Source organism: Acartia tonsa, chromosome 5, assembly GCF_053477335.1.
Source record: "Acartia tonsa isolate MP-2025a chromosome 5, ASM5347733v1, whole genome shotgun sequence".
In the NCBI taxonomy this organism is placed as follows: Eukaryota; Metazoa; Arthropoda; class Copepoda; order Calanoida; family Acartiidae; genus Acartia; species Acartia tonsa.
Genome location: NC_137264.1, coordinates 11,311,702 through 11,329,890, shown reverse-complemented (window position 1 = coordinate 11,329,890; position 18,189 = coordinate 11,311,702). Strand labels below are relative to the sequence as shown.

The window sequence follows — 18,189 nt, the reverse complement described above, 5'->3', positions numbered from 1 at the left end:
GAAACTAGCAGATGCCTTTACATTATCTCTAAAGTTACTGGGGTTAAATTGTAATAATTTATATGTAAAATTCTTCAATCTAACGGAAATTTAGAAAAAGTGTTTTATTACAATTTAATTACATCATATTAAAGTGTAATTTATGTTAACAAGAATGACAACATTCATGACAACCTGGGATCTAAGGGGATAAGACAATATCTGATAAATTGATAAAATAACTCAAAATTAATCTACTTAATATTACAATTAATGGTAGAAATGTTTGGACGCTTAACTTTTCAACAATAGTCCGCAAAGTTGGTATAACGAATAAGAAAAAGTTGTTATAAAACTTTGGAGTGTAACAGTGTTACCATTATTTCAGCCAGCTACAAATTTCACCGAAGGTCTAAATAATGATAAATCTATTTGATTTTAACTGTTCTTTTTAAAATTAATTTGAGCAACATTTACCGGGAACTGGATCAGTTCTAAATTATTGAGTAGCTTTGCTTGAATTAAACAATATTTAATTATATAGTGCTTTGCAACGAATTTGATATATTTACTTGTTTCCAAAAATTAATACTGCTATTGTTTTTAACAGTTTAATTCGAATTTGAATTATACTGTAATCTCATTATGCCTGATTGCTTAAGAAATGGACTGTTATGAAATGTAGCATAAAAGATTAGTGTGTGTTTTAAATCAGCAATCAAAGAATATGTAATATATGATCAATTATATCCTACTAGCAGTTGCGCTTCTAGCCTCTAGGGGCTCTATATTCAAAAGGGCCGAAAGGGGCTAGAAAAAGAGCTTAAAACCATTCCAAGACTTGAAAATGTAATAGCCTAAAGCCATCACGGGACTTATGTGAAGCTTACCAAAATAGTGAACTCACTCAGTTATTGAGATCATAAACTTCAGACAAAAAAACCTTACTACTTTATATAAAACGATTTTCTATACCCTTCCTTGCGGCTAAGCTTCAAAAAACGCATATTCTCAGAAAACACTTATCTCAAAATCCGCTATTCTCAAAAATGTTGATTTGAAATACTTTTTCTCAATTTTTCTGATCCATTTATTTGTGTCACTTTTTAAAAATACTAGCGGCTTCGCCCCTAGCCTCTAGGGGCTTTGACCCAAGAGGTGATCAAAAATTTTGTTTGCGAAATTCGTAAAAGGACCAAGGAAATCTTCAAAAAAAAAAAAAAAAAAAAATGGGGGGGGGATTTTTTTGTTTTTGGGGGGGTTGTGGGTGTCCCACCCCCCAAGAAAATAGCCTAAAACCACCACAGGACCAGTAGGTATATTCCCTGAAGAGTAGAATCCAATCGGTTCAGTGGTTACCGAGATCTTAAGGGACGGACAGACAGACAGACAGACAGACAGACAGACAGACAGACGGACGGACAGACATCATTCTACTTTGTATTATAGATATCTACCTGTTCAAAAGATAAAATTCAATTATTTTATAATAAGAAAATATGTTAAAATAACCATGTAAGTAATTATTCAAGAAAAAGATATTTTTAATGATATTATTTTAATTGTCTTTGTATGCTGTCATCCTTATTTTAAAACTAAATCCAAAAAACAATTTTTAATTTAAGTTTTTTTGCCTAATTAATTAAGTCTGTAATTAAAAATTCATTTTACTGTTTATTTTATGAAACTTTGTTTAATAATTTTAGATATAAAAATCAACAAATATAAAAACATATAATAAAATAACCTTTCATATATGTATGTATACTTAATATATGTAATAGTAGCCAAGATAAATAACACATTTTATTGTATTTAATGAGATAATGTTGCTATTATCATATTCAAAATAAATACAATAATAACCTTTAAAATATTTAAACACTAGTCTCTTATTGGACATAAAATGACATCCAATAAGAAAAAGGAATAAAAATATGGGAAAGAAAATTATTTTTTTTCAAAATTAATTCTATGCATATTTGAATAATAAATATTAGGAAAGAAAATTATTTTTTTTCAAATTTATTTCTCTTCATACTGGAATAAATATTATTTTTTTTTAATTTTACTATCAACCAATAAGATATAGGCATGTTATCATAAAAAATTTAGAAAACAATAATTTTTATTCCAACATTATCAAAATTAAAGTGTTATATTCTAAAATAAAGGAATTGATAAAGATAGAATAATTTTTTTTTCAAACTTTTCCTACCTCATGCCTATTTCTTATTGGTCAACATCAGAATTTAAAAAGAATAAAAAATTTTCTAACATTTTCATAATTATAAAGTCTCATGTATTGAAAAAGGAATTTATAAAAAAAAATAATTTTTATTCCAAAATTTACTACATCATGCCTATTTCTTATTGGTTGACATCAGGATTTTAAAAAAAATAATATTTTTTCCAACATTTTTATAATTATACAATTTCATATTTTAAAGAAAGGACTTGATAAAAAAAAATTTATTCCAAACTTTTACTACATCATGCCTATTTCTTATTGGTTGACATCAGGATTGTTAAAAAAATAATATTTTTTCCAACATTACACAATTATGAAATTTCTTATTTTAAAAAAGGAATTTATACAAAAGAAATAATTTCTATTCCTAACTTTTTCTATATTATGCCTATTTCTTATTGGTTGATTCTAGGATTAAAAAAACATAGTATTCCAACATTAAAAAAAGATGCAGCTAAATTATTTTGGGGTATATTTTTTGTTACAGACAAAGCCCAAGCTTTTTCTGAGGGGGGAGACCCCCCTCAACCCCCCCTTCCCCTGAAGGGGGGAAACCCCCCTCGACCCCCCCCCCTGACGCTCACTGAATCTTTTAAAACATTACACTTAAAACTAACAAAAGTTTAAACATTCAGGAAAACTCGAGTTATAGAGTAGGTTTGCCAAACAAAAATTTTATAAATACACAAATAAATTAAATTAACATTTATTTAAGGTAAACATTTAACAAAATATATATAATGTAACCAGTGGATTTCTTCATGTGTAATTTTGCAAGCAGACACCACAATTGTTGCCACATCTCCAAGGGACTTTTACACAACCAATTACAGGCAGAGTAGAAGGAAGCTAATTCTCCTAAAATATAACAATTATTTTGTTATGTTGGTAATAAAATCTATTTGTCTTTCTATTAATGCATTAATCTTCGCAATTTTAAAATCACAAGTTTAATATTTATAGGACAATTATAACATTTCTAAATATGTTAAAATTGATGTACAGACCAACGGAAAGTGCGTCAGGCAGACACATGGACAGACAGACTTACGGACACAGATTAACAAACAGACAGATGTGGACAAACATTTGAAGTGCAGACGAATGAACAAACGGGCATTATAGAAAAGCTTCTAGATTTAAAAAAAAAACTTACCATGCAAACACAGCAAACACTCACAGCAAACAATGGTCGATTCAAGTTTTCAAGTTGGGGATTAATAGGCGAACTATTATACCCCCCCCCCCCCTCTTTCCTTTCAGCTTTTCCCTTTGACCGTAGTAGCTGAAAATAGCTTTTGCAATAGTTAGGTTATCTGTCATACAACTTCAGAAATCAGGGAACAAATGGGTAATAAATTTTTAGTTTTTATTTTCAGGAACAGGGGTAAGTGAAAGAGAGAATGAGATGGGGTATGGGGAGGGAGGGGAAAAGGAAACTGACAGAAAGAGACAAAAAGAGAGAGAAGAGAGGGAAAGAAAGGCACAGATAACCAATTAACCAATGGACGTCCAGTATAATTGACCCTTGTGATATGTATTATATCAGTTTTGAGTTTTTAAGACAGAGTTTTAAATCCAACAAAACCAAGTATAATATTTTAGTAATATTGTTAATACAAGAAAAGTAGTTTAAATTTATTTCAGCAATATTAAGGTCAAGTGACAAAAATTTTAATTTCCACCTACTTCGCCCCCACAGGGGGGCAAAAGTAGACGGACAATTCAAATTTTTGATCACATGACCTAAATTGTTGAAATAATTTTAAAATCCTTTCTCGCATTCACAATATTACGAAAATATGATAAATAACTATTCTCGTAAAAAAAACTAGTTTTAATCTTATAATTGTACATTCTATATCCGCGGAAAGCCGTTTATAATACGATACGAGAAATAACTATTCTCGTATTCATTCGAATCCGGTGGATAGGAACCGGTTCTCATCCATACGAAAAAAACTATGTCTAGCATCGAATTATATCCAGCTTTCTACGAATATAAAAACTGGTTTTAATCTTATAATTGTACATTTTATATCCGCGAAAGCCGTTTATAATACGATGCGAGAAATAGTTATTCTAATATGGCTTTAGAACCATATAATATCCTCTGGATTAGAATCTATTTTCAGCCATACTGAAAAACCATGTATCAATCGTATTATAGACAATTTTCTACGAATAGTAAAATTAAAATCATAAGATTAATACTAGTTTTGTTAACCCGGGCTTTCAACCCCTAAGGCTTATAAAAACGGAATTAAATCTATAAGTTTTTCGTTTTACTCTACGCGGAAAGTTGTCTATAATACGATGCAAGAAATAACTCCTACAATTATTACATTATAGAGTAGATGCTATAACAATAATAAAATAGCTTCGCTAGTGAAAATCCTTTGTTAACTAATTGTCATATATCTGGTTTATTTTTTCAATTATCATTTACTCAAGAATAATCAAAATACACTACTGTTATTTCATTAAAAGATATATTAGATGTTATTTTATTAATTTTCTTTATTTAGAAGCTATTTTTTCTCACATATAACGTTATGCAAATGACATTGATAAAATAAGGATGAAGCTTTCATAGATAGCAAAGCACTTCCATAATTAAGGTTCGTTTGTCCGTACCGGACAGGTCGTTAATTTAGTCATGTTAGAATTATCTAATCGGTTTTAAACTTTGCATGATGATTCCTATAATAGTTACGTACGATTTAGTAAGCATAGCAACTCTACAAACATCACCAGAAAGTCAGTACGTCCCTTTAAAACATGCTGATTTTTGCCTATTCAGTATCTGACACTCGACAAAAGTTAATGTTCATAGCTTCGCTTTTATGGATGTTGTCCATGCTGATTATAAACATTTTTGACAAAAATTTGTAGTATAGTATAATTATCAGCAATTCACATGATATTTGGAATCGTGACTCCTAGGACAACAAGGTACATTAATTCTGCTTCTCTATAATCAAGTCCTAAAACTGTAAATATGTCCTTAAAAAGTATCAATTTTAATAACACCATTTTGCGACCGAGAACAAATTCTTTTAAAACTCTTATGTGGTTACGGTAAATTTTATATTGGTTAAATTAATTAAGTAATGATTGATTTTTAATCAGTATTCATTTTTTAATACCTATCTATTTTTAATCTCCTGATTAAAAGCGAATGTTTTCTATTATAATGTGCGCTCTTTTCGTTAAGTTTGACATGTCCTATCGATTTCAAACCATGCTTGATGATTCCTAGTTAGTTATGATTTAGAAAGCATGTTCCATGTGTTTTAGATTGACTGTTTTTTTTGTTTCAGGAATCACCGCCAACAATTGTGTTTAAGCCGATATCCGCTACAAACCCGCCGCCGATCCAAACACCGCCGACCCTGGTGTTCCCCGCTAATCCAAATGCCGTCATTCACGGCGGTGTTCAGCCGCCGCAAAGACGTCCCACAGCCGCGGATAGCGGTGTTCAACTAGTTTTTAAGGAAAATATTAGAATAAAGAACAATAGAATAAAAGAAATAACAAGAATGATAGCATCCATAAAAGCGAAACAAAACTTTCTCTTAGTTTGACTTATCGCGATTTTTTTTTACAAAATTGCTAGAATACAGATTACTGTTTTTGGACATACTTACAAGTTTAGGGTTTGATTTTAGGGATGCTTTGCTTATAACATTAACTATACTTTTTTGTCCTTAATAAAAAATTATCAACATGTTTTATATGGGGTATTGTCTTTTCAATATTGATTCAAAACCTATCAATATCCAGTTGATTAGAACTGATTTTCAGCTATAATGAAAAATCATGTATAACATTGTATTACAGACAGTACTCCACAATATCAAAATAAAAATCATAACATCAATACCAGTCTTGTTTTAATCTAATAATTTTACATTTCAAAATCCGCAGAAAGCTATCTATAATACGATGCAATAAATAACTGTTCTAATATTTAAAATACAAAAGGATACCTCCCTAACCGAAGCTGAAAGTGACAGAGCCTCTTCCAATGACATCGAAGACAAGGATCTAACTTCACATAACTTTTTAATAACGTTTAAAACAGATGATGAAAATAATGTGCAATTAGGAATGTGTTACTTTGTTACCTCAGGAGTATCGTAGAACAGTTAATAGCCTAAAACCATCACAATATTTATGTGAAGCTTCCTTAAAATGGAGAACTCAATTGGCTTTGTAATAATCAGTTGTTAAACAACAGACAAAAAGAAGCTAAGTACCATAAAAAGACACTATCGGATCCGCCCATAGTGTCTAAGGTTCTGGATTTGAAGGGGGTAAGAAATGGCAGAAAAAAGCCTACAGCCTACGCAAATAAAATAGTCTAAAACCAACCCGGGACCTAGGTAAAGCTTCCATAAAAAGAATAAATTGATCAGTTATTTCGGAGGTGTCGAAGGTCCCGTCTAACAAAACTGGTATTCATTTTATGATTTTTATTTCAATATTCGCGGAAAATAGTGTCTGTAATGCTAATGCTATACATTATTTTTCAATATAACTGAGAACTGGACCAAATCTGGCGAATATTAATCGGTTTTAAAACCATAATGAAGCTATAAATACTCTGACTTATAATTAATTAAATTCTATATTAAAGTTACTTATTAGCTTAGACTAATAAGGACATTTTATGTAAGTAATTTATAGCTCGTGTTTTTACTTTCCAACTAAAAATATATCTTTATAGAAACAAAATAAACATTTCCATGAACCGATTAATATCCGCTGGATTATAACCGCTCCTCAGCCATACTGAAAAATCATGTATAGAATTGTATTACAGACAATTTCCCATGAATATTAAAATGAAAATAAAAAAGTACTAGTTCTATCAGCCCGGGCCTTCGGCCTCTCAGGGCTAACAAAAATGCTAACATTTTAGCGCAATCGTTAAAACACCCACAACGTTATTTATTGCCTTAATGGTCAATTTAGTTCGCTGCTTGGGACCAATTCTTCAAAATTAATTTCTTTTATAGTTACAAAATACAGTAAGATTTAAGGATTTATTTAAAGTGAGGGTCAAATCCTTGTAATAAAGTCATAGGATCTTTGTCTGTGTGTCTGTCTGTCTGTGTGTACCTTTACAGTGTATCAAAACCCTCCCAAGATAAATCGCAAAAAAACATAACTTACCCCATGTAGCGGCGAATATACAATTTTTGGTATACAGCTGATCTTAAATGGATTTTTGAAAACCATTCCACTTGTCCCTAGAGGCACCTATGGGCGTAGCCAATATTAGTATGATGTGGGAATAAAATCTTATGTGGAGGTTGATGTAAAATTCTCAGCTTTTACTTATGAACCAAAATCTATAAAATGTTTCAACCAATGAAATATCTCAAATTTACCTTCACTAATATCTTATTGGCTGATTTAGAGAGTATGTCTCTATTTTTTTAAGTTGAAGGCAATTCAAAATTGTCAAAGATTTTAAAACAAATTAACACATAAAACTCTAGATCTCTCCTCCAAAGAACCTGCGAATGAAGAAACACGTATAGGTAAAACAGCTACTACCAAGGATATAAGTGATGAACAGATTGATGATATTTTTGGAAATTTTGTCAAGGAATATAGATACAACCTTAGTTAATAGCTAACATCAACGATATTGTATTAATTAAAATTGGTTGTGTCATGACATTGTTATTTCACATAATGTCATGTAGGGGGAGTAAGTCACTTAAAAATCAGCAACATGACGTCAAAAAAATGAGGGATTAATCATCTCTTAAAGGGGTTTTCTTTCCCACTTCGCCTCTCATCTCCTTCATTCTTATGACGTCATGAGGCTGATTTTTAAGTGACTTTCTCTCTCTACAATGTCAACAATAAAACAGGATTATTTTAATGCAGACTTTTAATTTCAGCAATTAAATAGTTGGTTAGGCTCCTGGATAGACGGGCATTGGACTATAAAATGTACTGGTCCCCAAAGTATCTTAAACAGGGTCTTCCATTTGTTGGCTTAAATATTTAACTAATCAGAATTATATTTAATCTTGATTGGGTTGTACAAACTTCCAAGTTCCAAACTTTCTTTGCATTAATTAAAAGTTCGTCCGTCCGTAACGGATAGCTTTTTTCGTTAATTTAGGCATGTTAGAATTGTTCTATCGATTTCAAACCTTGCATGATGTTTCATGTAGTAGTTACGTACGATTTAGAAAGCGCAGCAACTCTATAATCAATACCAGAATGTCCGTACGTCCATTTTAAACATGTTAATTTTTTTTACTTTTTAACAATTCTTTATGTGATAAAATCATCCGATTGATCTGATTTTTGGATCACTACAATTTGGATTATTACAATAAAGTACACTATTTTGAGCGAATCATCTCTATAATAAAGTCCTAAAAATGTTGTATGTCCTTAAACAGAATTATGTATTTAAAAAGTTTTGCAACAAATTTACGTATAATTTTGTCAAAACTTATATATTCATATTTTGTATATCCAGTTCTGAAAGAGTTAATGTTCGCTTTTATGGATGTTGTCATCCTTGTTTTAATCTATAAAAAGGAAATTTGTGTATGAGTACTTAAAGTTGTATCAATAAAACAAGGATGCGTTTAATCAAAGCATAGAAATAGCTGACATCAGTGAACTATCAGGCAAAATCCAAACTGTTATTTGATTCAAAATCTCTAAAAATGAAAACTCAGTTGGTTCAGTGGTTTGCGAGATCTTACTAAAATAATCGGATCATGGAAAGAAAATGAAGTAGTGGGTGTTGTCATATTTTCACAGTAGCTTTTCTCCTAATTTTAGCCACCGCGAGGGTTTCTAACCCTACGGGGCTTTTTTCCTAGCCCTGCAGGGCAATAGATAACATTTACTTAACCTAAAATAACCTACCAAAAGCTACTGTGAAAATACGACAAAACCCGCTATTTCTTTACATGATCAAAAAATTCTAATAATGTATATTAGGATATATAATTATGATCAATGGATTTTTTATATTACCAGTATTCAAAGACCCGAAGAAACCAATTAGCAATACTGAAGCTATACAACTGCTAGAGACTGATGACAACAATATTGATGTGAATAATGAGCTCAGAGCTACAGATATTGAGAATAATGAGCTCAGAGCTACAGATATTGAGAATAATAATGAGCTCCTAGCTGATATTGAGAATCAGATAGAGAAAACTAAACCTGTGCTCCTTACAAAAGGAATGCTCTTTGATTTAATATAAACATTATTGTCAGGGATCTAAAGGGATAAGACAATGGCAGATAAGTTTATGTACATCCCTAATGCTGTTACATAAATTCTTAGATTAAGATTATTGGAAGAAACGTTAGAACACTCGACCTAAAAAAAAATAAAGATTATAAACAGTTTTGTTATCCACTAGGGGCCGAAGGCCCTGGCTAACAAAACTGGTATTGATTTTATGATTTTTCTTTTAATATTCGTAGGAAACTGTCTATAATACATTTTTTCAGTATGGTTTAGAACCTGTTCTAATCCAGATAATATTAATCGGTTTCGAAGCAATACTGGAGATAATATTACAGAACTTAAGGGATAAGACAATGGACGAAAAAATGTTGATGTACATACTTATTCATTATTTTAGCCCGCTGTGAGTTTCACTTTATTAGAGAACATGAAAATCTGGTGTAACATCCAAGTGATAATGAATCCATTAACATTAATGACTTAGAATCCAGGTAGGAAGGGGACATTAGGCAGTTTATTACACTAGTCTCCAAAGTCTTACAATAACGTTCTTTATTCGTTAGCTTGAAAACCTTGGGAACTTTTATTGAATTGTGATTGGTTGGTTCATTTAGTTGAATGTCCAAACGTTTCAACCACTAATTGTAATCTACAAGAGGGGTAATTTTGTGTATCATTATTAGCTATCTATGTACATCAATTTATCGGTCATTGTCTTATCCCTTTATATCCCTGCTGGTAACAATAGTCATGTTGTTGATAATGTTAAAGTTAATAGTTGCAACATTATTGATCATTTTACAACCAATGTTGTCCAAGGGAGACTCATAACTTTTAAAACTCAGAGAGAGAGGGAGGCACTAGTCCCCAAAGTTTTATAATAACGTTTTCTTATTAGTTGGCTCAACAACCTTGGGGACTTTATTTGAATTTGATTTGTTGTTTTATTAAGTTTAAGTGTCCCCTATTCCCTATTTCTATATTTACAGGGATAATTTTGTGTATATTCATTGGTGATGTACATAATTTATCGGCCAAAGTCTTATCACTTTAGATCCATGACAATAAATGAAACTCGAAGAGTATCCTTTTAAAGGACAAGAAGACAATACAGAGATTATTATAGAAATTAGTAATAGATCACCATCCAATAGGTATGTTCATATTTTTACGCCAATTTTGGAATTAAGCCAAATTTTTCGAAGATATAGAAAAGTGTCATGAGTGACGTCATAAAAATACGTCAAAAAAGTAAGGATGAGAGGAGAAGTGGTAAAGGAAACCCCGAAAAAAGAGATAGAATTGGACGTATTTTTATGACGTCACACATTACACTTTTCGTATATCCACATTTCTGTAATTTTGGTCAGTGCGCCAGCAAAACAATGCCTTTATTAAATATCAAACAATTATTTGATATTTATGAAACGTATTTATTAAAAGATACTTTTTCCTATATCCAATTATAAAAGTAACAAGATCTGTGTCTGTCTGTCTGTCTGTATGTATGTACCGAAGAATATCGCTCACCGATGAACCGATATGTTTCTCCTTTACAGTGTAGCTTCTCATAGAACCTGGGAAGGTTTATAACTATTTAGAGGTAGGGTACCATTACCCTCCCAAGAGAAATCGACTGTAGAAAAAATGCCCCCTCCCCCCCATAATTTTTTTTCATTTACATTTTCTTTTTAAAGCTAAAGCTGAAAGTGTGGGATACAAGTGTGTCAATATGATTGCTATAAAATAATTTTCCATTTTTTGCGCATTTTTTAAAAACATATTTTATTTTAGACAACAGCAGCCAACATTTCCCCGACGTCTTCCTTCCCCCACCCCTGTGGTGCCCTTACCATCTAGGGGATGGTCTGCGACGCCCCTAGGCAGCGGAGAGGTGGTAATTATTGGTGGGGGTGCATCTGTTTCCCCTCCTACACAGGAATGTCCAAGATTTATTTGCACTCTTTGTACAGAATAAACTATAAACAAGAAGTACAATGCAGAGAGAGAGGGAACCATGGGCTGTTTACAACACTAGTCCTCAAAGTTTTATCATAACGATTTCTAATCCATTACTTTGGTGACTTCAGTGAATTTTGATCGGTTTGCTGTTTATGTTGAATGTTCAAACGTTTCAACAACTTATGTTAATCTACAGAAGGGATAATTTTGTGTATCATTCTTGGGGATGTACATCAATTTATCGGCCATTGTCTTATCCCTTTAGATCCCTGAGTACGTTGTGTTTGTGTTTAAGTGTGCTTATGTATTGTAAGATCTTGCAAACGGTCAAAATTGTAAGTATTATTTGAAGTCATGGGCAGAGTTTAGGCTATTTGACGGTTACAATATCACCAGAAAACTAAAGAGACAAAATTGTTTTCCTTCTCATGAATTTCTTGTAGCAAAACTCAGGGTTATAAGACAATGACCGATAAATTGATGTACATCCCCAATGACGATACACAGAATTACCTGTCCTGTGGATTACAATTATTGGTTGATACTTTTGAACACGCATCTTGATAAATCATTAAAAGTCTCCGAAGTTGTTAAGCCAATGAATAAAAAAACGTTATTTAAAACTTTGGGGACTAGTGCAATAAACAGTCCATGCTCACCTTTCTTCCTGAAGAAATTCTTGTTTTCTAAACATATGTTGGAAATAAATCTTGCTAATCTGAACAGGAAAACGAACAGAACCCCTTTTTGATAGATGAAAATACGAGGTAAGAAAGTGTATATTTATTAGTATGGTATTAATATCTTGTCCTATTGTCTTATCCCTATATCCCTGCTAGTTTTGACCTGGGAGGCAGGGGAAATTGGGCTGTTAATTTCACTGGTCCCCAAAGTTTTACAATAATGTTATCTAATTCCTTGGCTTACCAACTTTGATGACTTATATTGAATTTTGATTAGTTGGTTTATAAAGTTAAGTGTTCAAACGTTTCAACCACTAATTCCAATCTACAAAAGGGGTAATTTTGTGTGTTATCATTGGCTATGTATATCAATTTATCGGCCATTGTGTTGTTCCTTTAGATCCCTGTGCCCTTGTATTAATGTATTAATAGGTCAGATTTTTACTTGGCAGTATTACAATACGAGGCGTAATTACTATCTCAGCTACTATATAGTTATTATTTCAATAAACCAACCAATCAAAGTCCCCAAAGTTGTTAGGCCAACGAATAAGAAAACGGTATTATAAAACTTTGGGAACTAGTGTAATTAAAAGCCCATTGTCCCCTTCCTTCCTGATAGTTATGCTAGCTTCTTCGCCCCCAGAGGCCTCCAAGGGCGCTTGAGGGAGGGGCGGGAGGGATAAATAAATTTAAACCTTTCCTGGACTTATAAGAAGCTTCACTGTTGAGGAGAACCAAATCGTTTCAGCGGTTAGAAAGATCTCTCTACAGAAAGACAGACTGACAATGACATCCTGTTACTTTTATATAAGAAAATCCCTCATATAAATAAACGAAACTTGCTACACAATTTTATTTCATACTTGTTATGTAATTAAGAAAGACTAACGAGGAGGTATATTTACATTAAGTCATGAAATAAGACAGTTTTGAATTTGGTAGGGAAGGGACATTGGACTGTAAATTTCACTGGTACCTTAAACTTTATGAAAACATTAGCTTATCCGTTGGTTTGTAAACTAGTAGTGTCTATGTGATAATTAGGTCTTATAATTAAAAAATAATTTAATCTACAATTATTAAACAAACCAGAAAAATAAGACTTCTATATTTCATAGCAAATGAGAAAATTTTAGTAAGATGGACGGACTAGCCGAATCTAACATTAGAGTAGCTTGCCATAATATAAATTCTTTGTAATTTTAGTTAACTTACTTAATAGGATATATATTGTATATATGTACAAAATGTTTGCTTCTAACCAAATCTTAAGACGATAGTCGCGATAGGGTTTTGACCCAACTAATCATAATAAAAGAAAGTACCCATAGTTTTTGAGCAACGAATAAGATAGCGTGTTTAATTTACAATCCAATGTCCCTTCCCTCCCTAATTTCTAACCTTTTATTATATTATCCTGAATGATCTGTATCTATTGTTATATTAATAGGTCAGCTTCGCTACTTGGCACACACACAATAACATCTGATAGAGGTGAGATAGATAGATAGATAGATAGATAGATAGATAGATAGATAGATAGATAGATAGATAGATAGATAGATAGATAGATAGATAGATAGATAGATAGATAGATAGATAGATAGATAGATAGATAGATAGATAGATAGATAGATAGATAGATAGATAGATAGATAGATAGATAGATAGATAGATAGATAGATAGATAGATAGATAGATAGATAGATAGATAGATAGATAGATAGATAGATAGATAGATAGATAGATAGATAGATAGATAGATAATGTCATGGGTGAGTGATAATTCATTTATAGCGGTTTACTTTTACTAAAATAAAGTTATAGTATTTATATAATTTTACTAAATGTTAAAAATAGGAAAATTTTAAATCATTTCTATAATTAATTACTAGTGGCTACGCCACCTAGAAGCCTCTAGAAGCACAAAAGGAGGGGGAGGGGAAGGTGTCTCAACATAAGTTTCAAAAAGAAAAAGTGAAAAAAATTTTGTCTGTGGGTAATTTTTTCTAGAGGTGATTTCTCTTGGAGGATGAAGATACCCTCCCCAAAAATAGTTATAAACCTTTTATAGACCTGTAAGAAGTTTACTATAAAGTAGAACCATATAGGTTCAGCGGTTAGCGAGATCCTCCGCTACAGAAAAAAAGCTTACTACTATATATGGATGGTAAGTGTACGTCATGCGAGTATTTGATAGGGATGAGAAACAAAATTTGCAAATTTGACATTTTTGTATAAACTCCTTTATTTATCTTTTTTAACTAGTGCGGTTTAATTATTTATTACATGTTTAAAATTATATTTACGTGTATAATAAATTTTACCAGGGCTCGGCAGCTGCGCGTCACCCGCATGTAAGCCTCAGGGAAATCAAACTTTTTACAATTTTAAAAATCAGCTGGAAGTTTAAACCTGACATTAATATGGCATCTAATTTTCAAAATTAAAAAAATCAAATTTGAGGCTTAGTCGCAGCTGAAGCGCAGCTGCCAATCCCTGAATTTTACATTAGCTATTGTTACGGTTAGAAATTGCATTATAAAATTGTATTTATTAATTTATCTATCTATCTATCACAACTCCTACCTCCAAGAAAGAGTTATACCTAAGTATTTATTAATCTATCTATCTATCTATATATAACACCCCCTACTCCCAAGAAAGAGCTATACCTATGTATTTATTAATCTATCTAGAACACCCCCTACTCCCAAGAAAGAGCTATACCTATGTATTTATTAATTTATCTATCTATCCAGAACACCCCCTACCTCCAAAAAACAGATATACCTATGTGCTTATTAATCTATCTATCTATCTAATGCACTCCATACCTCCAAGAAAGAGCTATAACTATGTATTTATTAATCTATCTATCTATCTAGAACAACCCCTACCTCCAAGAAAGAGCTATAACTATGTATTTATTTATTAATCTATCTATCTAGAACACCCCTTATCTCCAAGAAAGAGCTATAACTATGTATTTATTAATTTATCTAGAACACCCCCTACCCCCAAATAAGAGCTATACCTATGTATTTATTAATCTACCTATCTATCTAGAACACCCACTACCTCCAAGAGAGAGCTATACCTATGTATTTATTAATCTATCTATCTATCTAGAACACCCACTACCTCCAAGAAAGAGCTATACCTATGTATTTATTAATCTAACTATCTATATAGAACACCCCCTACCTCCAAGAAAGAGCTATGTCTATGTATTTATTAATTTATCTATCTATCTAGAACACCCACTACCCCAAAGAAAGAGCTATACCTATGTATTTATTAATCTATCTATCTATCTAGAACACCCCCTACCTCCAAGAAAGAGCTATACTATACCTATGTATTCATTAATTTATCTACCTATCACACCCCCTACCCCAAAGAAAGAGCTATACCTATGTATTTATTAATCTATCTATCTATCTAGAACACCCCCTACCCCCAAGAAAGAGCTATACCTATGTATTTATTAATCTATCTATCTATCTAGAACACCCCCTACCTCCAAGAAAGAGCTATGTCTATGTATTTATTAATCTATCTATCTAGAACACCCCCTACCCCAAAGAAAGAGCTATACCTATATATTTATCAATCTATATATCTATCTAGAACACCCCAACCTCCAAGAAAGAGCTATACCTATGTATTTATTTATCTATCTATCTATCTATCTATCACACCCCCTACCCCCTAGAAAGAGCTATACCTATGTATTTATTAACCTATTTACAAATCTAGAACACCTCCTACCTATGTATTTATTAATTTATCTATCTATCTAGAACACCCCCTACCCCTAAGAAAGAGCTATACCTATGTATTTATTAATCTATCTAACTATCTAGAACACCACCTACCCCAAAGAAAGAGCAATACCTATGTATTTATTAATCTATCTATCTATCTAGAACACCCACTACCCCAAAGAAAGAGCAATACCTATGTATTTATTAATCTATCTATATATCTAGAACACCCCCTACCCCCAAGAAAGAGCTATACCTATGTATTTATTAATCTATCTATCTATCTAGAACACCCCCTACCCCAAAGAAAGAGCTATACCTATGTATTTAATAATCTATCTATCTATCTAGAACACCCCCTACCCCCAAGAAAGAGCTATACCTATGTATTTATTAATCTATCTATCTATCTAGAACACCCCCTACCTCCAAGAAAGAGCTATGTCTATGTATTTATTAATCTATCTATCTAGAACAGCCCCTACCCCAAAGAAAGAGCTATACCTATATATTTATCAATCTATATATCTATCTAGAACACCCCATACCTCCAAGAAAGAGCTATACCTATGTATTTATTTATCTATCTATCTATCACACCCCCTACCCCCTAGAAAGAGCTATACCTATGTATTTATTAACCTATTTACAAATCTAGAACACCTCCTACCTATGTATTTATTAATTTATCTATCTATCTAGAACACCCCCTACCCCTAAGAAAGAGCTATACCTATGTATTTATTAATCTATCTATCTATCTAGAACACCCCCTACTCCCAAGAAAGAGCTATACCTATGTATTTATTAATCTATCTAACTATCTAGAACACCACCTACCCCAAAGAAAGAGCAATACCTATGTATTTATTAATCTATCTATCTATCTAGAACACCCCCTACCCCCAAGAAAGAGCTCTACCTATGTATTTATTAATCTATCTATCTATCTAGAACACCCCCTACCTCCAAGAAAGAGCTATACCTATCTATTTATTAATCTATCTATCTATCTAGAACACCCCCTACCCCCAAGAAAGTGCTATATCTATGTATTTATTAATCTATCTATCTATCTAGAACACCCCCTACCTCCAAGAAAGAGCTATACCTATGTATTCAACACCCTGGGATCTGGAGCCCTCCAGACAACCTGGAACTATAATATCCAGGATCAACAGGATTGAAGAACATTTTTTTAGCAGCATAGATTCTCTAAAAGTCACTATTGACGGTCTGTCTGGCTGTTATGTATACTGTTATGTCGTACTTTAAAGTGAATATGTTAACATTTATGTAGACATCAATGCTTTTACTAATGTTGGTCTTTTACAAATAGGCAATTATTATGCCCTGTATACAAGTGAATTAGCAATGAAGTCAACACATTACGTCCTTATCAGGGAAAGCGTACTGATTAAACTATATAAGTTGGAAAGAATTTTAATGTATATATTAGATTTGAAATCTGCATAAAATTTTAAAGATTTTTTATAAAATTCGTTTTTTATATAATTCTGTATTTAAAAGCGCAAATACAATTTAAGTTAATTAACTTAATTAGCTAATTGGTTGAATAATGTACGACACTTAAGCTTCTCCAATCAGAGCGCAGATAGTTTTCAATCCACCAATCACAGATGTCAAAATTAATTAACTTAAATTGTATTTGCGCTTTTAGATAAAGAATTATACAAAAAACTAATTTTATAAAAAAAATCCTTAAAAATTTATGCAGATTTCAAATCTATTATATACATTAAAATTCTTTCCAACTTATGTAGCTTAATACTGATACCCAAAGATTTTTAAACACTTCTTTACATATTCTGGCTCTAAATCTTTTGGAGTCTTTTATTTAATCTTAATTAATTGGTACACACTATAGTTTCCTTTTTAATTTTAAGGGGTTATCATAATTGTATTTGTACAATATACATTAGTTTTTCGTCTATTGTCTACTTCTTAAGATATCTGCCTGTTTTACAAACATCTTTTTATCATATTCACTGTAAATTTCTTACAATTTTGTTTTCTCTTTACATAATTGAAGCTACTTTATTTTCGGGATCTAAAGGGATAAGACAATGGCCGAGATATTGATGTTTATCTCTTCTGATGATACACAAATTAACCCTTCTGTAGATTACAATATGAGACTCAAAAAACAAACAAATCAAATTTAAATAAATGTCACTAAAGTTGTTAGGTTAACGAAAAGGAAAACGTTATAATAAAAGTTTGGGGACTAGTGTAATTAACAGACCACTGTCCCCTTCCATATTTTGACTT

At 31.7% G+C, this 18,189-nt stretch overlaps 2 long non-coding RNA genes across 2 annotated transcripts; one reads left to right on the top strand and one right to left on the bottom strand.

Moving 5' to 3' along the window:
• Nucleotides 1-2,920: 2,920 nt before the first annotated feature.
• Nucleotides 2,921-3,437, bottom strand: LOC145320243 (uncharacterized). Its single transcript, XR_013880131.1, has 2 exons — nucleotides 3,387-3,437; nucleotides 2,921-3,088 (listed from the first exon to the last, which is right to left on the bottom strand). It is a non-coding gene; the product is annotated as an uncharacterized LOC145320243 (long non-coding RNA).
• Nucleotides 3,438-12,163: 8,726 nt separating this feature from the next.
• LOC145320397 (uncharacterized) lies at nucleotides 12,164-17,079 on the top strand. The gene is made up of 3 exons (XR_013880183.1): nucleotides 12,164-12,208; nucleotides 13,578-13,621; nucleotides 16,978-17,079. It is a non-coding gene; the product is annotated as an uncharacterized LOC145320397 (long non-coding RNA).
• The last annotated feature ends 1,110 nt before the right edge of the window (nucleotides 17,080-18,189 follow it).